Consider the following 26,995-nt stretch of genomic DNA (forward strand, 5'->3'; position numbering starts at 1 on the left):
CCAAAAGCACACCTTCTTATTTTCCTCCTCAAAAACCTAGGTGCGTCTTATGGGCCGGTGCGTCTTATAGGGCGAAAAATATGGTAACTGCACTGCTGAACAGCAAATAAGCCTTTTTTTGCACTAATACACCCCAAAAAAGGCTGTAATTTTGTCACTTCACCGCACAACGGCAAATTTGCCCTTTTTTCCACACTAATACACCTCAAAAAAGGCTTTAGAACATATAACTGCACCGCATTTATACACCCCAAAAAAGGCTGTAATTTTGTCACTTCACCACACAACGGCTAAGAAACCTTTTGTTCAACTAATACACCCCAAAACAGGCTTTAGAACATATAACTGCACCACTGAACAGCTATTGAAAATGTTTTTTTGCACTAATACACCCCAAAAAAGGCAGTCATTTTGTCACTTCACCACACAACGGCTAACAAGCCTTTATTTTTCACTAATACACCTCAAAAAAGGCTTTAGAACATATAACTGCACCGCTGAACGGCAAATAAGCCATTTTTTTCCCACTAATACACCAAAAAAAATGCTTTAGAACATATAACTGCAACGCTGAATGGTTAATTAGACTTTTTTCCACTAATACACCACAAAAAAGGCTGTAATTTTGTCACTTAACCGCACAATGGCAAATAAGCCCTTTTCCTCCACTAATACACCACAAGAAAGGCTTTAGAACATATAAATTCACAGCACAATGGCTAATAAGATGTACTGTACAAATATTGCCTAGAAATACACCCTGTTAATGGCTGTATCACACAGCACTTGCACCCCAATAACAAGCAAGGTTTGCTGGAATTACAGAGGTATCATCTATTGTAAACCTAAAAGCAGCAGTATAATGGCAATTTGGATCCCCAGTCAGTGCAGCAAGGTGTAATAGGATTGCTCCTATTACCCAGGCTGTACACTCCCCTATTAGACCCTGTTGTCCTTTTATAGTGTGGAATAATTCCTCCCTATTCTTTCCCTTCACTTCTAATCCTCTTTCCCTGAACTTCTATACAGCCCAAAAAAGTTTTTTCTACCACTTTCCCTAGCGCCTGCTGACGTCTCTCCCTGCACTAAGTACACTGGAAAATGGCTGAATCCAAAATGGCTGAGGCTATTTATAGGGCTGGGACATCACAGGGACTGGCTGCTGATTGGCTACATGCATGGTATTGTAGGTGATCCCTCGTTCCCAGAGTTCTTTGCTCCATGTCCTAACACATGCAGCAGCCATTTTAGGAAAAAATGCGATTTGTTACCACGAAGCGTGAGGAAAATCGGATTCAGTGCAAATCAAATTTTTCCTCGAATTCTGATCGAATTCCACTTTGTCAACTTCGATTCGCTCATCTCTATTTATAATCTTTCTGTTTTCCATCAAGGGTTCAAACCACTGGAGACCCAAATAATAAAAATTATATTTGTATGTGCAAATCTATAGGTATATGGATAGCTAAAGCAAGGATGCACAACCTGTGGCCTGTGATGCTGTTTTGTGTGCCCCCCCCCCCAACTATGAGGACACAGACATGACATGCGTGTCCAATGGTTCAGAAAGACATGCCTATCAATGCAAATCAGCTTTCTTCTGATGCAGAGCACTGAATGTGGTCATTAGATATCAAAATTCATAGCAGCTATTGCATTATTTTCCTAGGTAACACAGAGCTACAGCACCGTATTGTATGATGTGGCTCCCCCTATTAGTGTTGGTTGGTCTAATTCTCCTGTACAGATGGTACAGACAGAGTCAGATCCTAGAAAATCTCACAGATAAATATGTCTTCATTACTGGATGTGACACTGGATTTGGAAATGTGCTGGCCAAGCAACTGGACAAACGTGGGATGAAAGTGCTGGCGTCATGTCTAACAGAGAACGGGGCTGAGAACCTGAAGAAAGAGGCATCAAGTCGACTACAAACAGTAATTCTAGATGTTACAGACAGTCAGAGTGTCAGCTCAGCTGCCAAGTGGGCAACTGATATTGTTGGAGATGAAGGTAAGACAAAAAAAAAAAACACAAAACCTTACTATATACAGTATAAATAGCTACAATGCTATGAACAATACATTCTGTTGGTCCAACATGTTCCTTAAAGGGTTATTCCCATCTGGACATTTATGGCATGTCCACAGTATACTCCAAACATTCACCAGGTGCTGACATGCTTACTCTGCCATTTGAATAGAATAGAGAGAGACCTGTGCAGTGTCCTGAAATCCACTGCCAGGCACTGAAAGTGTTAATATCACAGTATTTTTTTGTATTATATGAAAACTACTATCCCATAAGGTTGTGTAGGGAGTGGGAGGTCCCAAGTGACTAGGCAGGGCTGGCTTCACCCTTCCTCTCTAGGAGGAAGTGTCGGGAGTGAACACCTCGGAGAGGCAAGGAGCAGATTCTGTAGGGAGATTCAGCTCCCCTACAGACTACAAGCAGTTAGTTCATGTGTGAGGTCTTAGAAGGGAAAAGATCTACCGAAGGTTTAACCATCACAAAGGGATTGCAGACACTTTGGCAAAGAAGGTATCTGTGGCTAATCTGGTTATATCCTCCTCTGCATGTGGTGGGAACACTATAAGCTACAAGCTGCCCACCATAACCAAAGGATAGGAAAGCGAAAGTGACTATATTCACTTGGGGATACTGTGGATATCATATGTCTATATGTTATATATGTATATATCAAAAGTCTGATGATAGAGAAAGTACATCCTTTCAGGCTGGAAAAGGGAGAGATTGAACAGTCTGATTGCAAGAGATAAACTAGTCTCCATGTACAACCTTTAGTCAACTGTAAAGACAGCATTTCATGTGAATAGTGCTTGTGTTGATCACCTATTGACTGGCCCCAGTAAAGTACTGTTGGTTTGTTGCACCAAAACCCGGTCTTGTCATTGTACCGCTCTACAGCTTAGGGTCCATTCACACGTCCGTTGTTTCTTTCCTGATCTGTTCAGTTTTTTGCGGAACAGATCTGGACCCATTCATTTTCAATGGGTCCTGAAAAAAATCGGACAGCACAATGTCTGATTTTTTTTTCAGGACCCATTGAAAATGAATGGGTACAGATCTGGTCCAGATCTGTTCCGCAAAACACGGAACAGATCAGGAAAGAAACAACGGACGTGTGAATGGACCCTTACTCCATCATTTCCACCGCATGGTCTCAAGAAGCGCTGCGGAGGACAACCACTGTGACTACTACAACTCCCTTCTGCACCACTATGCCCATTCTCTCCACTTGCATACCAGGCTCACTTCACTTGCCTACCATATGCCTATGAATATGCCATATACATGCAGATGGAATAACCCTTTAAATAATGGCAACTAGAGATAAATACGCACATCTTATGAAGCATACCAAAAGAAGCATAATTGATGTAAACTGGCCAATTTACTTAGAAGGAATCCCTTTGCATCTACAGTGTAACATATAAAAGACACCTTACTTTTCAATTAGGTTCTTGAGGGCAGTAAAAAAAATATGGTCAGCTTTCACCTTTAATCGCACTGTTTGAAAACTATCCCTGCAGCATTACTACTAGTTTCTGAATTATGTTAGTGTATCTAAAATGAAAAACAAAGCAACTTTGCAATAGTTCTCAATTAACCCTTTGGATACCAGAGGCTTTTTAGTTTTTGCATGTTCATTTTTCTTCCCTGTCTTCCCAGAGCCATAACTTGTTTTTTCCCATTCAAATAGCCATATGAGGACTTGTTTTTTTGCAGGACAAGTTGTACTTTCTAATGCCACCATTTAATATGGCACACAATGTAGTGGGATGCGGGGAAAAATATCCAAATGAGGTGGAATTGAGGAAAAAATACTATTCCGCCACAGTTTTATGGGTTTTGTCCCTACGGCATTCTCTATGCAGAAAAACTGACCTGTGCCCTTCATTCTCTTTTTGTGTTTTAATACTGTAAAAAAAATGTTTTACATTGTCATATTCTTACCCCCATCACTTTTTTATAGTTGTGTCTCCTGAGCTAATTTTTTGTGGGATAATCTGTAGTTTTTATTTATACTATTTTGGAGTGTGTGTGTGTGACTTTTTGATCACATTTTATAATGCTTATTGGTGTAAGAGAAACAATCAAAAAATGCCAAATCAGCCATCTTAAAAAAAAATCTGTTACACCATTCGCCGTATGGGATAAATATTTTTATATTTTAATAGTATGGGTGTTTTCGGATACGAAGATAACCATGATGTTTATATTTTTTTATTGTTTATGTATTTATCTTTATTCTAGGGAAAGGGAGGTGATTAAAATTTTTATATTTTTCAACATTTTTGTAGCCCCTCTGGGAGGCTGCAATATCCACTAATTTGCTGTTTTTATGGCATATATTGTATTTCCATAGAACTACCGTATATGCTCCAATTGCTGTTATCCTTTGTTGGCCTGTCACCCGCTGTCCAACATAGTTACTGCAGCTCTAATACGCTGGGTCTTTTCAGAGAGACTCAGAGTATTACAATTAATGAGCGGCTTCCCCAATCACTGCATGAGGGAGCCGGTCTTAACCTCGAAGCGCACACTTCTGTTTTTTTTACCATTTAGATGCCATGGTTGCACTTGACCTCAGCATCTAAAGGCTTAAATGCCTGCAATAGGCATTATTCCCGGTCGCAGGCATTAGCCGTGGGTCTCAGCTGTTTGAAACAACAGAGACCCAATGACTATGGCGCCCGCTGCATGCATGAGTGGGCGCCATATTTAAAGACCCTCCCAGCGCTGTACACGTATAGTGCTGGGAGCAACCCATATGGGTTAAAAGCTTGCTGTCATTTTATTTCTTCAGCTCCTATGGAAACTTATGTTTCTCCAAGGCAACAGACAACAGAACAAACCCTGTGTAGCCTGATCCTGCCAGCATACTCCCTTCCATTTGTCCCCTGGTTCTTGCTTATACGGATAAGTCTTCCGTTTTAGATCCTTGGGGGTCTGACTCTCAGTACCCAACGTAATCAGCTGTTTGCAGAGGCCATGGAGGTTGTACAAGCAGGGCGTTCCTCTTCAATGATTACCTGCACAATGTGTACACTGTGGTGGTGGTGCAGGGTAATTACAGCAGTTTATCCTATTCAGGTAAATTGGGGTGGAAGCTGTGCACAAGCACCGAGCAGCTGATCAGTATAGTCCTTTAATTTACTGTATGTAGTATTACTGCAGGATCCGACTAACAAAAATATCAGAATGTACATTTTATCAAGTAGCCGCTTACCATAGCCTTTTTATTTTCCAGGTTTATGGGGTCTTGTGAACAATGCTGGTTTTGGATTTGCACTAGCTCCCAATGCATGGCAAACAAAAGCAGATTTTGTTAAGGTGCTAAATATCAATTTAGTAGGTGCCTTTGATGTGACAGTGAACTTGTTGCCTCTCATTATAAAGGCAAGAGGACGAATTGTTAATGTTTCTAGTTGTGCTGGGAGACTGTCGATAATTGGAGGAGCATATTGTCCATCGAAGTTTGGCGTTGAAGCTTTATCGGATAGTCTCAGGTAAGTGTGTAGTATGTGTGTGGTACATTGTATAATTTTTAAAGTTCAAAAGAATGAGGGATGATGATGATGTAATTACATCCATGTAATTAAAAATATAGTATAACACTGAGTTATTCACTGAAATATGTATAGCGCCACCTGCTGTTTGCTCTTTTTCTAAATTCTCTGTCCGACTCACTGAGATGGAAGCACTTACTCAGTTCCATACTTCAACTGCCACCTGCTGCGGTAGAACAGACATACCCCTGAGAGAGTTCATGCCCCCTATGATGCCAGTGCAGTGGCCGGGTTTTGTGTGGCCCCAATGCTATGCTGGGTCCCCCAGACAACGGCGAGTTTAACTAAATAAGTCCAGAGGGTCAGGGTCTGCAGTAAACCAATGTGCTTATTTAATAGAGGAATTCATATGGATGGCTTCCGCAGCTTCCTCCCTGGCAGAAGAAGAGTTTGATGCTGAGGAAAGGCCTGAGCTAGCTGTCCGTTTTCTCCCTCAGAAGGCTGGTACCCTGGCCAAAGGCTAGTGATCCATGGTCGGCGGCAGACTACCCATTTTAGCATCTTCTTCTGTTTACTCATGCAGTCTCGTAGAGTCTCTTCTAAGCACTGATCTCTAACTGCAGAACTCTAGTGGCTCTACTCAGCAGTTTTCTCAGACTGCTCTCTTCATATACAATTTCTAGTTTGAGGGATGGAGTGGAGAAGCTCCAACCAAACAAATACAATGTTACACTTTCTATCTCTCATAGATTTACATTAGAGCTACAATGATACTTTTTCCTGACAAAAACTGTTTTTCAGACATAACAACATAGCGGATCTGTCTTTTATTGGTGGTAAACAATTCAGACCTTTTTCCCTCCAAAACATGCTCGTTTTTGAACCTTATGGTAGTTATGGAAAATTAACAGGTTCTCAGTATTAGTTAGAAAGACCCAAATGTCTCTCAGTATTCATTTTTGAGCTGTAGTTTTTATTGGCACAATTTAGAGGTACACATGACTATTTATAAAAAAAAATTGGGGGAAGGGCAAGGTGACCAAAAATGGCAAATCAGGTAAATTTTTTCCCATCATGGCATTCACTGCATAAAAGCAAGAGATTTTTGCAGCCCCTAGAACCAGCCATAAATGTGGCCTGCTGTGGTGGCCTATATTCTGTTTCTTGTAGTAGTCTTCCGTCCATGAACGGCTGCCCAAAATCGGCCATTATAATCTGACATTGTGTGGGGCAGAGGCTTCCACCTAGCAGTGTTGCCCTGATGGGCAGGCTTTAGTGCTACCCTACCGGTTTTACAGCCTCTGCCTAGCTTACCTATGGAGAGCCCAGTATGTCATCGGACCTCCCGAAAAAAACCTTTGCCCTGCTCTGAAATGCTATGATGCTCATATCAGAAGGGCTGCCGGGGTGAAAAAAGGGATATATCCGGGTACAGCTCTGAACCCAGACAACCCCCTTAAAGATTTGATTAGTAGCTTTATTCTAGGATTACCAAAAAGCCTGACAATAACCTTTTTATATACTTCAGAAGCTGTTGTTTGTGAGCTTCAGGATATAATTTCAGATTGTTCTAGCATGCTTTGTATTTTTTTCTTTTGCAGAAGGGAGCTTCGTGATTTTGGAGTGAAGGTGTCAATGATTGAACCAGGTGCTTTCCAGACACAAATATGCATGGCAGAACCTCACTTGAAGAATCTAGAGCGTCTGTGGGCAAATCTCTCTTCCCAAGTCAAAGGCTACTTTGGTGAAGAATACTACCAGCAATGTAAGTAAATATTAGGAATACATTTTCCACTTTCCATTTTACAATTCTTTAAAGGGAATCTGTCACCAGTTTTGCTAGGCCAATTTCTTTAATTGACCTAGCCATTCTGCTAAAATCTTGTATTGAACAGCTTGAGCACATGCTAATGAGTTCTGAAAGTTCATGAGCTCTTAGCTTTCCACATCCACCTGCTGCTGATTCAGTTGGAAAAACACCTGTCAATCAGAGGCAGGTGGGCGGAGACACCCATGAGGTCAAGAATATGGGGACTCATTTGCCATGTGCAGGAGCTGTTAGGATTTAAAAGTGAGGGCAGCAGAAAACTGTAATGGACCAGCGGGTGTGAACCCACTAATGCCACTGACTGGCTACTCACTGGAGGGTCATAACTAAGTAAAACCTGGTTTTCACTAGCGCCTCTGGTGGTGAGGATAGACTTGAGCCACGGTAGTTGCCAGGGGCTACTCCAAGAGTAAGACCAAATCAGTGGCAGCTGGTCTGACATAATAGAAGATACCAGCAATGGTACCACAAGTACAAGCAGAGACAGCAGAAACAGAATCAGATACAGATTGAGTGGGCATTCCCCCTCTGGGGAACACAGGAACCCTCTTCCGAAGGTAACATGGAAGCAGTGAAACACTGCCAGACAGGACTAGGACAGAATACATAACGGACGCAGTTATGCACTACTAGGCGTTCGGACACAGTTACGCACTGCTAGGTGATCACAGACAGGACATAAATCATTGACACAAACAGAATCAGTTAAGTACTGCCAGACAATGACGCAGTTACGCACTGCTAGGCGAACATGGAACAGACATAGAATCAAGGACAGGACAAGATAACAGGTACAGATGCAGTTGAGCACTGCTAGGCTATAACATACAAGACAGGTAAAAGAAACAGAATACAACAATGTAGAATCAGGCGGAACCATACAAACGGGAAGATCGTAAGACCCCTTGGGTCAGCGGCAAGGAGCTAAACCTAGAAACAGAACAAGACTGACTGACCAAGACTGACCCCAGAACACAGGAAGATAAGGCTGCCTAACGAGGCCCCTGAGAAGCCCCACCCAGCCACAGAATCACAGGCATAGAACAGTGGAATTAACCCCAACAGAACCAAACAGAAGCAGATCCACAGGAACCACCCTGACAGAAGCACTGGACGTTGCCCGTGGCAACCAGTTAAACAAAGATACAGAAACAGTCAAAGGGGTACACACAACACGGGCAGGATACACACCAGACACCGCAGCCAACACCCAGCCTCTAGCAACCAGCATACAAAGGAAGACAACCTGCAGCCAGTATGCCAGGGAGACTGCAGCCAGCCTACACGGACACACACGGTGAACTGCACGGTGACACAAACTAGTGACAGATTCCCTTTAAAGGCTATATATACACCTTCAGCAGAATTTTTTTTAATGACTGCATTTTACTAATTTTGAGCTACAAATCATTTTTTCAATTGCTCTTTATTAAAAATATTGAGACGTTCTGTCACAAAGGGTTAACTGTTTTTCTAGCTGTGAGAATTGTACATTTGTGCCAGTCATCTAATAAACCACATTCTTATCACTATGATAAGATTTGAGCTTTAATGAGTGTTAATAAGGTCAGAGATCAGAGATAAGGGGCCCATCAGGTAAGCTGGCTGACAGAGCAGAAAGAAAATTCAGATCCTGCTACTAGAGCATGTGCAGGAAAAAGGGTTCCATATTTTTAATACAGACCTATTGAAAAAATGTGTTTTAGTTCAAAATGAGTCGAATGTAATAATAATATAAATTGCCCCAAAGATGTACATAGCCTTTAAGGGAGTCTGTTAGCAGTTTTGACAATGCTAACCTGCTGACAGCATTATATAGGCACCTGTGCCACGGGCCCAAAAGGAGTGGGAACGGAGGATGGGAATGGTAGTGGCTCTGGCTGCAATAATCATTCACAGTGGCCATCCTCACACCAATACAATGGCAGTGATTAGGCAGCACACAATTTCTTTCCTCGGTGCACACCCTGATTTGGGGATTCCTGTCTGGTGGAAATGCTCAAAATCCCCAAACACTTTAACGTGTTTATAACCGGGGGAGCAATTCCTCTACATGTGATCCATTGCTCGTGGCAATCCCCAGCAAAAAATGCATACAATGGAGGATGTCGGCAGTGGACCACATGTACCACAAAGGCATCCTACACAAGATGGAGTAGTGTGTGGTTTAGGTACAAGGCAGGAGATGAAGGTGCTGTCGCCAGCATATGGTACTAGAGTCAGTAGCCAGGCCAATTGTAGAAAATAAACTAATCCTTCTGCACTAGACTACAGAATGGGAGTTATAGTTTATACAACAATGGCAAGTCAAAGTATGGTCTCTTCCCAATATGGAGTAGAAGTGCCTCATCTCCTTTTAAACATTTTGAAAACTTTCCAAGATGATCACAGGTGTACAAAACTCTCAAAAATGAAGAAAGTGTGGTAGGCGTCAGAGACTACAAACATGCAAAAATTCTCACAATCAGCTCTGCAATTCCTGGGCTGAGGGATGCAGATTAGTGTTGATCGAGCACCATAGTGCTCGGATGCTCGGGTGCTCTACCGAGCACCCGAGTATAATGGAAGTCAATAGGGGGGGAGCAGGGTCACTAGGGGGGGACAGGAGGAGGGAGGAGCAGGGTCACTAGTGGGGAGACAGGAGAAGGGGGAGCAGGGTCACTAGTGGGGTAACAGGAGGAAGGGTGAGCAGAGTCACTAATGGGGTGATAGGAGGAGGTGGGAGCAGGGTCACTAGTGGGGTGACAGGAGGAGGGGGGAGCAGAGAACTGTGAGACTGGACGGAACCATGATTGGTGGAGGGGGAAATCACTTACTTGAAGACTGACAGGCCGGGCTTATCACTGCCACAACAACACGGCCAGGGGGGGGGGGGAGGGGGGTCACAGGCCCAGGGACAGACACGCACACAGGGACACACACAGGGACATATACACATACACACAGGGACAGACACACACACAGGGACAGACACACACACAAAGACAGACACACACACAAAGACAGACACACACACAAAGACAGACACACACACAAAGACAGACACACACACACAGGGACACACACACAGGGGCAGACACACAGCTAGGCCTCACCTCTCCGTACAGGAACTCACAGGGTGACTAGTGGAGGTGAGCAGGGTCACTAGTGGGGTGACAGGAAGAGGGGGAATAGGGTCACTAGTGGGGTGACAGGAGGAGGGGGGAGCAGGGTTACTAGTGAGGTGACAGGAGGAGGGGGGAAGCAGGGTCATTAGTGGGGTGACAGGAGGAGGGGGGAGCAGGGTCCCTAGTGAGGTGACAGGAGGAGGGGGAGTAGGGTCACTAGTGAAGTGACAGGAGGAGGGGGAAGCAGAGTCAATAAGGGGGGGCAGGAGGAGGGGGGGAGCAGGGTCACTAGTGGAGTGACAGGAGGAGGGGGAGCAGGGTCACTAGTGGGGTGACAGGAGGAGGGAGCATCAGAGTCACTAATGGGGGTGTTAGGAGATGGTGGGAGCAGGGTTACTAGTAGGTGACAGGAGGAGGGGGGAGCAGAGAACTGTAAGACTGGACGGAACCATGATTGGGGGAGGGGGGAATCACTTACTTGAAGACTGACAGGCCGGGCTTCTCACTGCCACAACAACACGGCCGGGGGGGGGGGGGGGGAGTCACAGGTCCAGGGTCAGCTTTTCTTCCAGACCAGTCCAGTCACATGAGTCCGCGGCTCCCCAGGGTCCTTGGGCAGCGCGCCCCGCTCTCCTTAATACCGCACCTCCTCCTTCCAGCTCTCGCCAGCTTCCCCTACCTGACCCGACCTGTATCGCCAATACTCAACTAATAACATAGCTCTTGCTATAAGGAGCTTTGCTATTGGTTATTTCAGGCACAAGCAACAGCTGATGAATGTGGGGGACTTTTTCCAGGGAGTAAAATATATTATTTAGTAAAAGCAGTGGCGTGCCTAGGTTGTTTGGCATCCAGGGCGGGTCCTTTCTCTGGCCTCCCCCCCCCCCAATCGTACCCCCTCACAGTAGTATTGCCCTCATTGTACAACCCTCACAGTAGTTTTGTACAGATGTGTGCCCACTAGCAGTCGTTATGCCCACATTGTGCCCCCTTTAAGTAGTTGTGCCCTCATTGTGCCCCTCTCACAGTAGTTATGCCCTCCCTGTGGCCCTTTTACAGTAGTAATGCCCTATCTGTACCCCTTCACAGTTGTAATGCCCTCTTTGTGCCCCCCTCACAGTAATAATCCCCATTGTGCCTCCTTCACAGTAATAATGCCCCTTAATAGTAGTAATGCGATAGTTCCCCTTCACCGTAATAATGCCCATTGTGTTCCCTGTACAGTAATAATGCCCATTGTTTCCCCTTCACAGTAAAAATGCCCATTGTGCACCCTTCATAGTAATAATGCCTTCTGTGCACCCTTCAGAGTAGTAATGCCCTCTGTGCACTGTGTCCCCTCCATAGTAGTAATCCCCAATGTGCCCCCTTAATAGTAGTAATGCCCTCTGTGCTAGTAATGCCCATTATGCCCCTTCACAGTAATAATGCCCTCTGTGCCCCCTTATAGTAGTAATGCCCTCTGTGCACCCTTCAGAGTAGTAATGCCCTCTGTGCACTGTGCCCTCTCCATAGTAGAAATTCCCATTGTGTTCCCTTCACATTAGCAATGCCCTCCTTGCCCCCTCCAGAGTAGAAATGCCCATTGTGCCCCCTCCATAGTAGAAATGCCCATTGTGCCCCCTTCACATTAGCAATGCCATTGTGCCTCCTCCAGAGAAGAAATGCCCATTGTGCCCCTCCAGAGTAGAAATGCCCATTGTGCCCCCTTCACATTAACAATGCCCATTGTCCACCTGCAGAGTAGAAATGCCCATTGTGCCACCTTCACATTAGCAATGTCCATTGTGCCCCCTCCAGAGTAGAAATGCCCACAAAAAAAACACATAAATACTTACCTTGTCCCGTTACTGAAGCTCACAGTCCTCTCTTCCCTGCAGGCACAGATCGCTCTGCAGCACTGTGAGGGAGGAGCTTATGCAGACTCCCGGGCTGCAGGCTCTGCCCACATAGGCCAGCAGCGTGATCCGTGCCTGCAGGCTGAATGGTGGAGTGGGGAGAAGTCTTCCTGCTTCACCATTCTGTGCACCGCTGGCCTGACGGAGGTGAGGAGCGCGGGGAGCTAAGTGGTGAGTGACAGGACACAGCTCTCTGCGCTCCAGCAACGAGCGCTTCCATCTGTATTGATGAAAGCGTTGATTGCTTCTGGCACCCCCGTGAGACGGTATCTGGGGCGGACCGCCCAACACCCCCCCATCCTTAGTAAGTTATTGCGACCTCTGGCTGCAGGAGTGAGCCAGCCCCCTAGTGGCCGCGGGCCCTCGGTCCATGCCCGAGTGCCCGAATGGTCAGTCCGCCCCTGGGCGGGGTTTCATGAAACTGTTCCAGGCTTTGGAAAGTGTTGCCCTGCCTCTGTTGGAACTGCTATGTGTTCCCCTTGTCTCCCCTCCTCGGTTGGCCAAGGAACTATGGACTCTGCCGCCAACTTTGTCAGATGGAAATTTTGGGAACAACTTTTTAACAAGGATCTTCTGGTATTGCACCGTTTTGCTCGTCCTCTCCACCAGAGGAATGAGAGATGAGAAGATGGTTGAGAAGGGTGAAAAAACAGTAATCCGTGTTGTCTAAAATGCGTTTAATGCGAGGGTCACTGGAAAGGCAGCCTAACATGAAGTCAGCCATGTGTGCCAGAATACCAACATGCAAGACTTTGCTGTCATTATCAGGAGGATCACTCTCAATCTCCTCATCCTTTTCCTCCTCTTCTGGCCACCCACGCTGAACAGATGGAATTAAACTTCCATGGGTGCCACCCCTTGCGTCTCCTGCTTCTCCTCCTCCTCCTCTTCATCATTCAATTCGTGCTGAGAAGACAAACTGAGGGTGGTCTGGCTATCACCCTGTGTAATGTCTTCCCCCATTTCCACCTCTTCCCCATGCAAAGCGTCATCCTTAATTGTGAGCAGCGAGCATTTGAGTAGACACAGAAGTGGGATGATTGCGCTGATAATAGCGTTATCGCTGCTCACCATCTGTGTTGATTACTCAAAGTTTCTTAAAAGCTCACAGAGGTCAGACGTCCATGCCCACTCCTCGCTTGTGAATAGCGGAAGCTGACTGGAAAGGTGATGACCATGTTGCAGCTGGTATTCCACTACTGCCCTCTGCTGCTCACAAAGCCTGGCCAACATGTGGAACGTTGAATTCCAGCACGTGCTCACGTCTCACAACAGACAGTGAACTGGCATATTCAAGCGCTGCTGCAGCGTTGAAAGACCGGCTGAAGCTGTCGATGACTTGCGGAGATGTGCACACACGCGGCGTACCTTCACCAGTAGCTCAGGCAAATTGGGGTAGGTTTTGAGAAACCGCTGAACCACAAGGTTGAACACGTGGGCTAGGCATGGGATGTGTCTGAGCTTGCCAAGCTCCAAAGCCGCCACCAAGTTAGGGCCATTATCAGACACAACCATGCCTGGTTGTAGGTTGAGTGGCGAGAGCCACAGCTCAGTCTGGTCTCTTATCCCCTGCCACAGCTCTGCGGCGGTGTGCTGTTTGTCCCCTAAGCCTATCAGCTTCAGCACGGCCTGTTGCCGCTTCCCCACTGCAGTGCTACACTGCTTCCAGCTACCAACTGATGACTGACTGGTGCTGCACGCGGATAATTCAGAGGTGGAAGTGGAGGAGGAGGTGGAGGAGGAGAAGTGGGGGTTGGAGCCACCAACGTATGTGCTGGCGGAAACCCTGATCGACGTAGGGCCCCCAATCCTTGGCGTCGGTAGCACCTGTGCCATCCCAGGATACGACTCACTCCTGGCCTCCACAACATTCACCCAGTGTGCCGTCAGGGAAATGTAGCGTCCCTGGCCAAATGCAATTATCCATGTGTCCGTGGTTAAGTGGACCTTCACAGTAACTGCCTTGGTCAGGGCACGGGTGATGTTACGGGACACATGTTGGTGTAAGGCTGGCACGGCACACCTTCAAAAATAGTGGCGGCTGAGGAAGGCTTCAGTGTCCACAAGCCTAAATGGCAACATTTCCAGGGCCAGTCATTTGGAAAGCTGCACATTTAGTGCTATGGCCTGTGGGTGGGTGGCTGGGTATTTGTGCTTGCGTTCAAATGCCTGGGGTAAGGACATTTGGATGCTGTGCTGGGGCACGGAAGTGGATGTGGTCGCTGATGGTGCTTGCAAAGGTCCAGGTACAGGGCGAGAGGCATCCAGGCCTGCGTCTTTGACAGGGAATTGGCCAGCATGTAACACCGGGGAAGAGGAGGCAGTGGTGTGACCCGCAGACACAGATTGTGGACCCAGGCGTTCGTCCCACCTATTACTGTGCTTTAAAGCCATGTGGCGGATCATGCTGGTGGTGGTGAGGTTGCCAGTGTTCACGCCCCTTCCGCATTTTTGAATGGCACAGGTTGCAAATTACAATTCTTTTGTTGTCTGCACTTTCCTCAAAAAAGCTCCAGAACAGTTGCGGGCCTGTTTGGTGTGGCCCGCCTTCTCCCTTTTGCCACCCCACTGCCTCTTCCAGCCTGTTGCAGTGCTGCAGATCCCTCCCCCTCTGTACTGCTGTCTTTGCTCGGCTTTCCACCTTCCCAGGTTGGGTCAGTGACTACATCGTCTTCGACCTCCTCTTCCACTTCCTCACTCTGCTTATCCTCCTGACTTGTTGACCTAACCAAAACCTCAGTGATTGACAACTGTGTCTCATCCTCTTCCTCAACCTCTTGAGACAGTAATTGCTGTTGAGTTATTGGCAACTGTGTCTCATCATCATCCAAACAGTAATTGCCATTCCCCACCATCATCTTCTTGTGATTATGGATACTCAAGAGTTTGGGAATTTAGGGAACAAGATCTGTCCCTCTTCAATCATGCTTGGCGAGAGGGTTAAATCAAAGAATGGCGAGGAAAATAGCTCCTCGGAATATCCGAGTGTGGGATCACTTGTTTGGCCAGACTCTCCATGGTGGGAGGAAGGAGTATCAAGACTGGACTTTGTGGAAGACAGGGTGCTTAACTGACTGGAAGCATTATCTGCTGCAATTCAACCGACCACCTGGTTGCACTGGTCTGACTTCAATAGTGATGTCCTGCAAACTGGAACATAAAGCTAGGTATTGTGAATGTTTTTCTTGTGCTCTGACAGCAGGCACAGTTTCAATGCGCCCAGGTCCACGGCCTCTGCGTGCACCATCAGCATCACGGCCACTTCCCTGTCCCTTACTGCTCGCCTTCTTCATTTTAAATGTGATATATGCTTGAAAGCATATCACACATACAGTTGCGTAGGATTTGGAAGTGTATGCGCCAAAAAAAATTAAAAAGGTATTTGGGATGTGGAAACGTCACACAGGAGATATCCCGCAGATAATGTCAATGCTGTCACCAGTGGCTAATAAAAAATTACAGGGAATGTCACAGGTATTTGGAATGTGACACTGGTAATGCCACATTCCGCAGCGGACACCATCTATTGAAAAAGTACACTGGATGTCACAGATATTTTTTGGATGCGCACACTTTAAACCGGAGATGTGGCGCAGTTAATGTCACTGTCCGCAGCAGACACCATCTACGGAAAAAGTAAACTGGATGTCACAGATATTTTTTGGATGCACACACTTTACACAGGAGATGTGGCATGGATAATTTAACTGTCCGCAGCGGACACCGTTTATGGAAAAAATACACTCGATGTTACTGATATTTTAGGGATGCGCACACTTTACACAGGAGATGTGGCGCGGATAATTTAACAGTCAGCAGTGGTCTATTAGATGCTATTTAGCTTTTCTTTTTTTGGGGGGTGGGGGGGGGGGAATTGTAATACTTGTATTTCCTGTTCAGTGACTGACACCCATCCATGCCCAGCTGTGCCAGCTGTTCATACAGAGGTGTCTGTAAATCACTGATAAGATCACCCACTGTACTCCTATACATAGAAAGAGCAGGGATCAAAATGAATAAAATACAAGTTATAGTATACTGAATATTTTCTTACATAGCTATATATCAATCTACTCTGCTCCTTCTGGTCTACTGTATATCATGCTGCTCACAGTAAGGCCTCTTTCACACGGGCATCACGTTTTGGCTCCGGAGGCGTCCCGTGCAATGCGGCCAACCCGCGCGAGTAGGTACCCAATTGCAGTCAGTTTTGACTGCGATTGCATACCGTTGTTAAGTTTTTATCGCTCAGGTTTGGGATCGGTGTTGTGTAGATTATATTATTTTCCCTTATAACATGGTTATAAGGGAAAATAATAGCATTCTTAATACAGAATGCATAGCACAATAGGGCTGCAGGGGTTAAAACAAAATAAAAATTATTTAAGTCACCTTAATCCACTTGTTCACGCAGCCGGCATCTCTTCTGTCTTCTTCTTTGAGGAATAGGAACTTTGATGACATCACTGCGCTCATCACATGGTCCATCACATGATATTTTACCATGGTGATGGATCATATGATGGACCATGTGATAAGCGTAGTGATGTCACCACAGGTCCTTTTCCTGCGCACAGCAAAGATGAAGGCAGAAGAGATGCCAGCTGCACGAACAAGTGGATTAAGGTGAGTTAATTTATTTTTCATTTCTTTTTTTAATCCCTCCGGCGCTATTGTACTAAGCATTCTGTATTAAGAATGCTATTATTTTCCCTTATAACCATGTTATAAGGGAAAATAATAATGACCGGGTCTCCATCCCGATCGTCTCCTAGCAACCATGCTTGAAAATCGCACCGCATTCGCACTTGATTGCGGATGCTTGTGATTTTCACGCAGCCCCATTCACTTCTATGGGGACTGCGTTGCGTGGAAAACGCACAAAGAGGAGCATGCTGCGATTCTCACACAACGCACAAGTGATGCACGAAAATCACCGCTCATCTGCACAGCCCCATAGAAATGAATGGGTCCGGATTCAGTGCGGGTGCAATGCGCTCACCTCACGCATTGCACCCGCGCCAATATCTCGCCCGTGTGAAAGGGGCCTAAGGACTGCACATATAATGTGAGAACTTTCCTTAAATTTGAAATATGTAATACTAGATGCATAGGTAAAATGTTATAATCAACCATGTGTGTCCAGAGTTGTAGTTGTATAGAATTAGAGAGTAATATCACCCACTAGTGTTGAGCGAACCAAAGTATTTGAAGCGGAATTCGGTCCGAAGTTTAGGAAAACTTCGATTTGCAACAAATCCGAATTTCCTCACACTTTGTGGTCACAAATTAGTTTTTCGCAAAGTGTGTTACAAAATGAAAGTAAGAAACCCAGGAACGCAAGCTCACCCATAATGCCATGCAGCAAGCCAATCTGCAGATAGCCACCTCCTACCTGCAGATAGCCAGCCCTATAAAACCCTCATCACTTGCGGTCTCTGCCATTGTCCTATGAGCTGAGCATAGGGTGAGAGAAAGACTGTGCGGTGTGGTCTTCATTATTAAATGAGAGGCCACTCCGTGTGGCCATACCCTAAGGCAGATTGGCCTGGGTATACCTCATTTATAGCGATTCTGACAAATTAATTTAAAACAAATCAAATTTCTTGGCTAACTTCCACTAAGTTGCCGAATCAAATTTTTCAAAACTCCACTCATCTCTATTACCCACCTTACAAATGTGCTGAAGTTCTGCAATGTTTCTATATTTCACCTGTCTGTAATGTGTGTTTTTCTCCTCCTTTTGCCCACAGATGCCCAATCCTTAGTTCATCTAACTGGCACGGCCAGCAACAAACTCTACCAATGTCACAGACTGTATGGAGCATGCCTTAACTGCTGTACATCCCTGGACAAGATATTCCCCTGGCCTGGACAGCAAGCTTTATTACATACCTCTGTCTTACCTACCTACTGTCTTATCTGATTATGTTATCTGTCGATTGTTTCCCAAACCAGCACATGGCCTTATATAATCACCTTCCCATCATTTTTCTAAACTTTTATGATGACTCAATCAAGCATGAGATAAAGGTCACATTGGAGGAGGTGTAAAATCAGCCTTAGGCCTCTTGCACACGTTTACGTTCAGTTTTTTGCGTTCCGTATACGGAGCGTATACGGAACCATTCATTTCAATGGATCCGCAAAAAAAAAGGAAAGTACTCCGTATACCTTCCGTTTCCGTATTTCAGCTCCATAACGGACAAGGATAGTATTGTTCTATCAGGGGCCAGCTGTTCTGTTCCTCAAAAAAACGGAATGCACACAGACGTCATATGTATTTTTTGTGGATCCGTTTTATTGCGGACTGCAAAATATTGAAAAAGCCATACGGTCGTGTGCAAGAGGCCTTAGGGCTCATGCACACAAACGTATTTTCTTTCCGCTTCCATTCCGTTCAATGGCTCTGTAGAAAATACAGAAGTTACTCCGTGTGCATTCTGTTTTCGTTTGTCCGCATGGCCGTTCCACAAGTGCATGCCTATTATTGGTGCAAATCACGGTCCGAGACCCTATCCAAGTCAATGGGTCCACAAAAAACGGAACTGCCCTAACCCCTGAAGACGCCGTGATACGGCGAAACATGTCGGGGGGCAGCGTGAGGCTCTGAATTTTATGGCAGATGTTCATTAGGCCATTATAGAGAAATAAAATGAATTGCACTCAATAAACAACTAATACAGGCAAGCGCGCAACCTGGTAGTGAAAGTGTGTGTCAAACCCAGTCAGATGACGGTCCTGACAGGGTAATCTAAAGGGATAGATAAATGGCCAGTGATCACTGAGAATTTTAACATTAGTTATTTACACCATAATTATTTAATAATATGAAATAAAAGCTAAGTCTTAGTTAAGTAGGTAGGTGCAGTGAAAGTGGTGTAATTAGTCCCAAAAGGACATTAGTAGTAAAAAGTGTTGATTAACACACCACATCCCTGCTCTCAAAGGGGAAGTACAGTTATTGTAGCACAAAAAACGGAATGCACACGGAACACATCCGTATGTCATCCGTATTTCATCAGTATTTTGCGGATCCATACTGTAGAAATGCTATGCCCAGCACATATTGCTCATGTGTTTGGTGATTAAAAAGTTACAGTTTCTGTATATAATCCGCAAAAAACTGATCAAATATGGAAACCATACGAATATGTTTTGTGCAATAACGGAACAGAAGAGGACTTAACCGGGCCATTTTTCACCTTAAGGACCAGGCCATTTTTTGCAAATCTGACATGTGTCACTTTATGTGGTGATAACTTTAAAACGCTTTTACTTATCCAGGCCATTCTGAGATTCTTTTCTCGTCACATATTGTACTTCATGACAGTGATAAAATTGAGTCAAAAAAATTCAATATTAAAAAAAAAAATTGAAAAATTATCAAATTTCCAAATGTCAATTTCTCTACTTTTATAATAGATAGTAATACCTCCAAAAAGAGTTATTACTTTACATTCCCCATATGTCTACTTCATGTTTGGATCATTTTGTGAATGCCATTTTATTTTTTGGGGACGTTACAAGGCTTAGAAGTTTAGAAGCAAATCTTGAAATTTTTCAGAAAATTTCTAAAACCAACTTTTTCAGGACCAGTTCAGGTCTGAAGTCACTTTGTGAGGCTTACATAATGGAAACCACCCAAAAATGACCCCATTGTACAAACTACACCTTCAAGGTATTCAAAACTAATTTTATAAACCTTATTAACCTTTTAGGTGTTCCACAAGAATTAATGGAAAATAGAGCTAAAATTTCAAAATTTCACTTTTTGGGCAGATTTTCCATTTGAATCCATTTTTTCCAGTTACAAATCAAGGGTTAACAGCCAAACAAAACTCAATATTTATGGCCCCGGGAAAGGAATACCATACGGTTTTTGAAAGGCAGATTTTGCTGGACTGGCTTTTTCACACAATGTCCCATTTGAAGCCCCCCTGACACACCCCTAGAGTAGAAACTCTAAAAAATGTACCCCATTTTGTAAACTACGGGATAAGGTGGCAGTTTTGTTAGTACTATTTGAGGGGATCATATGATTTTTGGTTGCTCTATATTACACTTTTTGTGAAGCAAGGTAACAAGAAATAGCTGTTTTGGCCCCGTTTTTATTTTACGTTATTTACAACTTTCATCTGACAGGTTAGATTATGTGGTATTTTTAAAGCCGTAGTTTTATTTATTTTTTGGATGACTGTCTTTTGGGCTCTTTTTTTGAGGATGAGATGACGGTTTGATTGGTACTATTTTGGGGTGCGTATGACTTTTTGATCGCTTGCTATTACACTTTTTGTGATGTAAGGTGACAAAAAATGGCTTTTTTTACGCCGTTTGTATTTAATTTTTTTAACGGTATTCACCTGAGGGGTTAGGTCATGTGATATTTTTATAGAACAGGTTATTATGGACGCGGCGATACCTAATATGTCTACTTTTTTTTATTTATGTAAGATTTACACAATGATTTCATTTTTAACACAAAATAAATCATGTTTTAGTGTCTCCATAGTCTGAGAGCCATAGTTTTTTAGTTTTTGGGCGATTATCTTAGGTAGAGTATGATTTTTGCGGGATGAGATGACGGTTAAATTGGCACTATTTTGGGGTGCGTATGACTTTTTGATCGCTTGCTATTACACTTTTTGTGATGTAAGGTGACAAAAAATAGCTTTTTTTACACCGTTATTTTTTTACGGTATTCACCTGAGGGGTTAGGTCATGTGATATTTTTATAGAGCAGGTTCTTACGGAGGTGGCGATACCTAATATGTATACTTTTTTTATTTACTTAAGTTTTACACAATACCAGCATTTTTTAAACAAAAAAAATTATGTTTTAGTGTCTCCATATTCTGAGCCATAGTTTTTAGTTTTTTTTTTGAGCGATTGCCTTAGGTAGGGGCTCATTTTTTGCAGGATGAGGTGAAGGTTAGATTGGTACTATTTTGGGGGGCATATGCCTTTTTGATCACTTGGTGTTGCACTTTTTGTGATGTAAGGTGACAAAAATGGCTTTTTTTACACCGTTTTTATTTTATTTATTTTTATGGTATTTATCGGACAGGGTGGATCATGTGATATATTTATAGATCCGGTCATTACGGACACGGTGAGACCTAATATGTGTGGTTTTTTTTCTGTTTTTTATTATAAAATAAGAGGAAAGGGGCTTTTTTCTTTTTTTACTTTATTAATTTTATTACTTTATAAATTGTATTAAAAACACTTTTTTTTCTTTACTTTATTTCTGATGTTCACTTTTGGGGGTATGATCTCCTCTGCAATGCATTACAATACATCTGTATTGTAATGCATTGCCTGTTAGTGTATTACCCAGAGTAATACACTAACAGGTTGCCTAGGAGACCCAGCCTGAGGCTTGATCTCCTCGGCTCCCTTAAGAGGCATCGGGCTGCCTTCTGAGACATCGAGTCCCCGCCACAGCAGCGCGGAGACTCGATGGGCTCACTCAAAAACAAACCCCTTCTATGCCGTGGTCAGTGGCATAAAAGGGGTTAATCCATAGCGATTGCCGATACAGGGGGGGCGGTCACAGGACCCCCCTCGGCATTGTCCCAGGGTGCCTGCTGATTGGTTTCAGCAGGCACCCAGTTCCGATCACCGCCCACAGCGTGGAAGTGATAGAAAATACACACAGGTACGCCCTGTGTCCTTAAGTACCGGGACATCAGGGCGTACCTGTACGCCCTATGTCCCCAAGAGGTTAAATTTAGAGAGAAAAAAACTCAGATACAGAACAACGGATCAGTGAAAAACAGACTGCAAAACAAAAATAGTTGTGTGCATGAGCCCTTAAGATGCGTTTATTCTGAACATTAGAGGAGTTCCTGTTTCTCTCACCCCACTGATGTCACCATTATGAAGTTTATGATTGTCATAAAAGTTTACCATGGGAAAAAAAAATCTTGAAAGGCCGCGGATACCTTTGACATGGAAAAGATTAATTTAGTGGTTACATTCAATAAAATAAATATGTTTAAGTCACCCTACTGCTAGTTTTATCATTTTTCACTTATGTGAATGTGTCTCTCCCTATAATACATGCTGTGTCTGTGTGTCCAGAATGCTGCTGCCTTCACCCTGCACACTGCTTTATGTGTGCTTTCCTTCCTAACCCACAGTGTGTGTGATCTGCCCTGTCTCCACACATATCTGCCTTGTACAACTTATTGATGCTATGTCTAAGGGCCAAGAGTGTTTTGGCACTGATTTTGGAGCATTTCTGCCTCAAAATCAGCTCCAAAAACACTTCTAAATAACTTTATATGCATTTCAATGGAAAGCAGCACTTGGTTTTATTTTCTACATGGAACAAATAAGTGTGGAAACAGTGTCGGACTGAGATGTGTAGGGCCCACCAGTAAAATGTATTTTGGGCGCCCACCATATGGATACATCCAAATATTACCTGCTCACACAGCAACAAGACCCTACAAGATAATTGATTATGGGGGCCCTACAGCAACTTTGAGAAGGCAGGTCTCTGGGAAATTTGGATACTGGATGTCCTGCCTCTGTACCTGTAAGCCATCTCAGCCATATCAATGTGTCTAGAATAAAAAACTGGGTAGTTTCTTAAAGTGAACCTGTCATCAACTTTATGCTGCCCATACTAATGGCAGCATAAAGTATAGACAGGCGAGCTGATTTCAGCGGTCTGTCATTTATAAGTTAAATGTAACATCACAATCATTACAGACTGGGCTTGGAAAAGAGTCATGGCCACCTGAGAAGATTCATGGTTATTCATGAATTTCCTGCTCTCCTGCCCACCTGCTGATGACTGACAGGCTTCGACCTAGTTTTCTTCCTTTCTCTCTAGGAAAGAACTGACAATTATCAGCAGATGGGCGAGGAGAGCAAGAGATTTTGAATAACCATGACTCTTCTCAAGTAGATTTGACTCTTTTCAGGGCCTGTGCTGCAATGATTATGATGTTGGTTCTCAGCAACCACTTACTTTCAGCTCATGAGTGACACACCGCTGACATCAGCATTTCTGTCACTAATTTATGCTGCCCTCAGTGAGGTCAGCATAAAGTTAATGACAGGTTCCCTTTAAACATTCTATCCAGTTTTTATATGAACTGGTTGAGGTGCTGTACACTGCCTATCTATATGTAGTGCAGTACTGTGTTATGTGCCACTTGTACAGGGGTGGAAGACAAGGGGCCCATCTTACTCAGGAGCCCACAGGAGGATTCACCTGCTCCCCTGTGGGCCAGTCTGAGCCTGTGTGGAAAAAAGAAGCAACATGCCTTATCCTGGTGTGGAATCCATGCTGCGTCTACCAGTCTACCATTGAAATGAATGGGAAGCCTAAAAATGCATTTTTTGCGCGTTTACAGCGTCGCACTACATGTGTGTGGGCACTGCTTAAAAGCACTTTTTACACTAAAAATTGTATTATGCTGTATTGTGTGGCTTTGTACTAATTTATCTGCAAAATCCCTGTTACGAGGCAGATTAGGTGTAATTTATACATCCCACCACTAGATGGGGATAAAACTTAAGTTCTATATATACCTAGTTCAGGCCTAGTGAGACAGATTAGAGCAGATCAGAGTAGATCAGATGAGATTAGTAGGAGAGAATGCAGAGTGAAGACTCCACACCACAGATTAGTGAGTGGAGCCAACTTCGCTATGCGGTAGTACCAAGGTGTTAGGCGCAGAAGAGTGTTTTCCTTCTGTGGTTGGACTATACACTTGCATCCCTGACCAGTAGGAGAGAGTTTGCCTCCTTGGAATAGAAACAAGCATCAGAAAGATTCATCGGTGTTAACAGACATTATTTAGGGCCACAGACACCTTTGCGCATGGTGGAGGACTTATAGCTTCTGGCAGCCACAACATAATTCTGGGAAACAGAGTAGCTACCTGTCCCAATATTCAGCTTGGAGGGAAAGGACAAGGTATAGGACTGAGCACATCAACAGGAATAAGGTACTCTCTAAATCAAGCCTAAGAAAGCCTAGGAACAGTGGACTTGCAGATTAACTCTTAATACCAACAAGAGACTGTATTTTGTACTGCTGTAACCAAAGTCAACACCAGTAAAAGTTGTGAGTTGCACCTTACCACTGTCTACCTCATTATTACCACTATATACGGTGGTAATAATTGTATACTTCCACAGTATACGGGCCCCAGCTGTTTGTGCACTGCATCACGAATGAAAGGTGTGCTGCAGAACGGAGGCACCGAACCCCACAGAAGCACTATGGAGTGCTTCCGTGTGGTTTCTCATCATGCTTCCGCACCACAAAAAAATAGAACATGTTCTATTTCTTTGGGGTGTGGATGGTTCAGTGGAAACCGCACACAAATTGCGGTTCAAATAAATGTAATGACTGGTCAACAGCCTCATGCAGGAGCCCAAATACAGTACAAGCAATGTGTATGAGATTAGATAAATCTAATTCATGTACACTTTGCTTCTGGGACTGTATGATGGAGGGGCTGATGTTATTTACATTACACTGTAATATACATACAGTATATATTATATGCAGCATAAATATACATACAGACGTGGACAAAATTGTTGGTACCCTTTGGTCAATGAAAGAAAAAGTCACAATGGTCACAGAAATAACTTTAATCTGACAAAAGTAATAATAAATTAAAATTCTATAAATGTTAACCAATGAAAGTCAGACATTGTTTTTCAACCATGCTTCAACAGAATTATGTAAAAAAATAAACTCATGAAACAGGCATGGACAAAAATGATGGTACCCCTAGAAAACACAGAACATAATGTGACCAAAGGGACATGTTAATTCAAGGTGTGTCCACTAATTAGCATCACAGGTGTCTACAACCTTGTAATCAGCCATTGGGCCTATATATATGGCTCCAGGTAATCACTGTGTTGTTTGGTGATATGGTGTGTACCACACTCGACATGGACCAGAGGAAGCAAAGGAAAGAGCTGTCTCAAGAGATCAGAAAGAAAATTATAGACAAGCATGTTAAAGGTAAAGGCTATAAGACCATCTCCAAGCAACTAGATGTTCCTGTGAGTACAGTTGCACATATTATTCATAAGTTTAAGATCCATGGGACTGTAGCCAACCTCCCTGGACGTGGCCGCAGGAGGAAAATTGATGACAAATCTAAGAGACGGATAATCCGAATGGTAACAAAAGAGCCTAGAAAGACTTCTAAAGAGATTCAAGGTGAACTTCATGCTCAAGGAACATCAGTGTCAGATCGCACCATCCGTCGTTGTTTGAGCCAAAGTGGACTACATGGGAGACGACCAAGGAGGACACCATTGTTGAAAACGAATCATAAAAAAGCAAGACTGGAATATGCCAAACTACATGTTGACAAGCCACAAAGCTTCTGGGAGAATGTCCTGTGGACAGATGAGACAAAAATCAAAGTTTTTGCCAAGGCACATCAGCTGTATGTTCACAGACGAAAAAATGAAGCATATCAAGAAAAGAACACTGTCCCTACTGTGAAACATGGAGGAGGCTCTGTTATGTTCTGGGGCTGCTTTGCTGCGTCTGGCACAGGGTGTCTTGAATCTGTGCAGGGTACAATGAAATCTCAAGACTATCAAGGAATTCTAGAGAGAAATGTACTAGCCAGTGTCAGAAAGCTTGGTCTCAGTCGCAGGTCATGGGTCTTGCAACAGGACAATGACCCAAAACACACCGCTAAAAACACCCAAGAATGGCTAAGAGGAAAAAATTGGACTATTCTAAAGTGGCCTTCTATGAGCCCTGACCTCAATCCTATTGAGCATCTTTGGAAGGAGCTGAAACATGCAGTCTGGAAAAGGCACCCTTCAAACCGGACACAACTGGAGCAGTTTGCTCATGAGGAGTGGGCCAAAATACCTGCTGAGAGGTGCAGATGTCTCATTGACAGTTACAGGAAGCGTTTGATTGCAGTGATTGCCTCAAAAGGTTGCGCAACAAAATATTAAGTTAGGGGTACCATCATTTTTGTCCATGCCTGTTTCATGAGTTTATTTTTTTACATAATTCTGTTGAAGCATGGTTGAAAAACAATGTCTGACTTTCATTGGTTAACATTTATAGAATTTTAATTTATTATTACTTTTGTCAGATTAAAGTTATTTCTGTGACCATTGTGACTTTTTCTTTCATTGACCAAAGGGTACCAACAATTTTGTCCACGTCTGTATATAATATGAGTATGCTTGCTGCATAGCTGATTATATATATAGATAGAATGAAAGAATTCCACAGCACATCCACGTAGTAAAAAAATGAAAAAACTGCTTGAGGAAAATCCCATTGAGAGGATTGAAATGTCGCGTGCTTGGTGAATAAAGTTTTTTCATTTTTTTACTACGTGGATGTGCTGCGGAATTCTTTCATTCTGTATCTTTGGAGGTGGATCGCCTACTCAGCTACTCAGCCGCTGGCACTCCGAGTATACTACATAGACAGTGGTGCTGCCCACATTCTTCTTTATATATATATATATATATATATATATATATACACACACGGCAGCCATTGTAATATGCATACAAAGTTGGAAGGTTCCCTTGAGCATTAGAAAAGTGTGTGTGTATACAGTTGTGGCCAAAAGTTTTGAGAATGACACAAATAGTAGT

General features: G+C 43.8%; 1 pseudogene; it reads left to right on the top strand.

Annotated features, from left to right (window-relative positions):
- The first annotated feature begins 1,675 nt into the window (after window positions 1-1,675).
- Window positions 1,676-18,462, top strand: LOC122932310 (annotated as a pseudogene).
- Window positions 18,463-26,995: the final 8,533 nt, after the last annotated feature.

The sequence above is a fragment of the Bufo gargarizans genome, chromosome 3 (genome assembly GCF_014858855.1).
Source record: "Bufo gargarizans isolate SCDJY-AF-19 chromosome 3, ASM1485885v1, whole genome shotgun sequence".
Classification (NCBI taxonomy): Eukaryota; Metazoa; Chordata; class Amphibia; order Anura; family Bufonidae; genus Bufo; species Bufo gargarizans.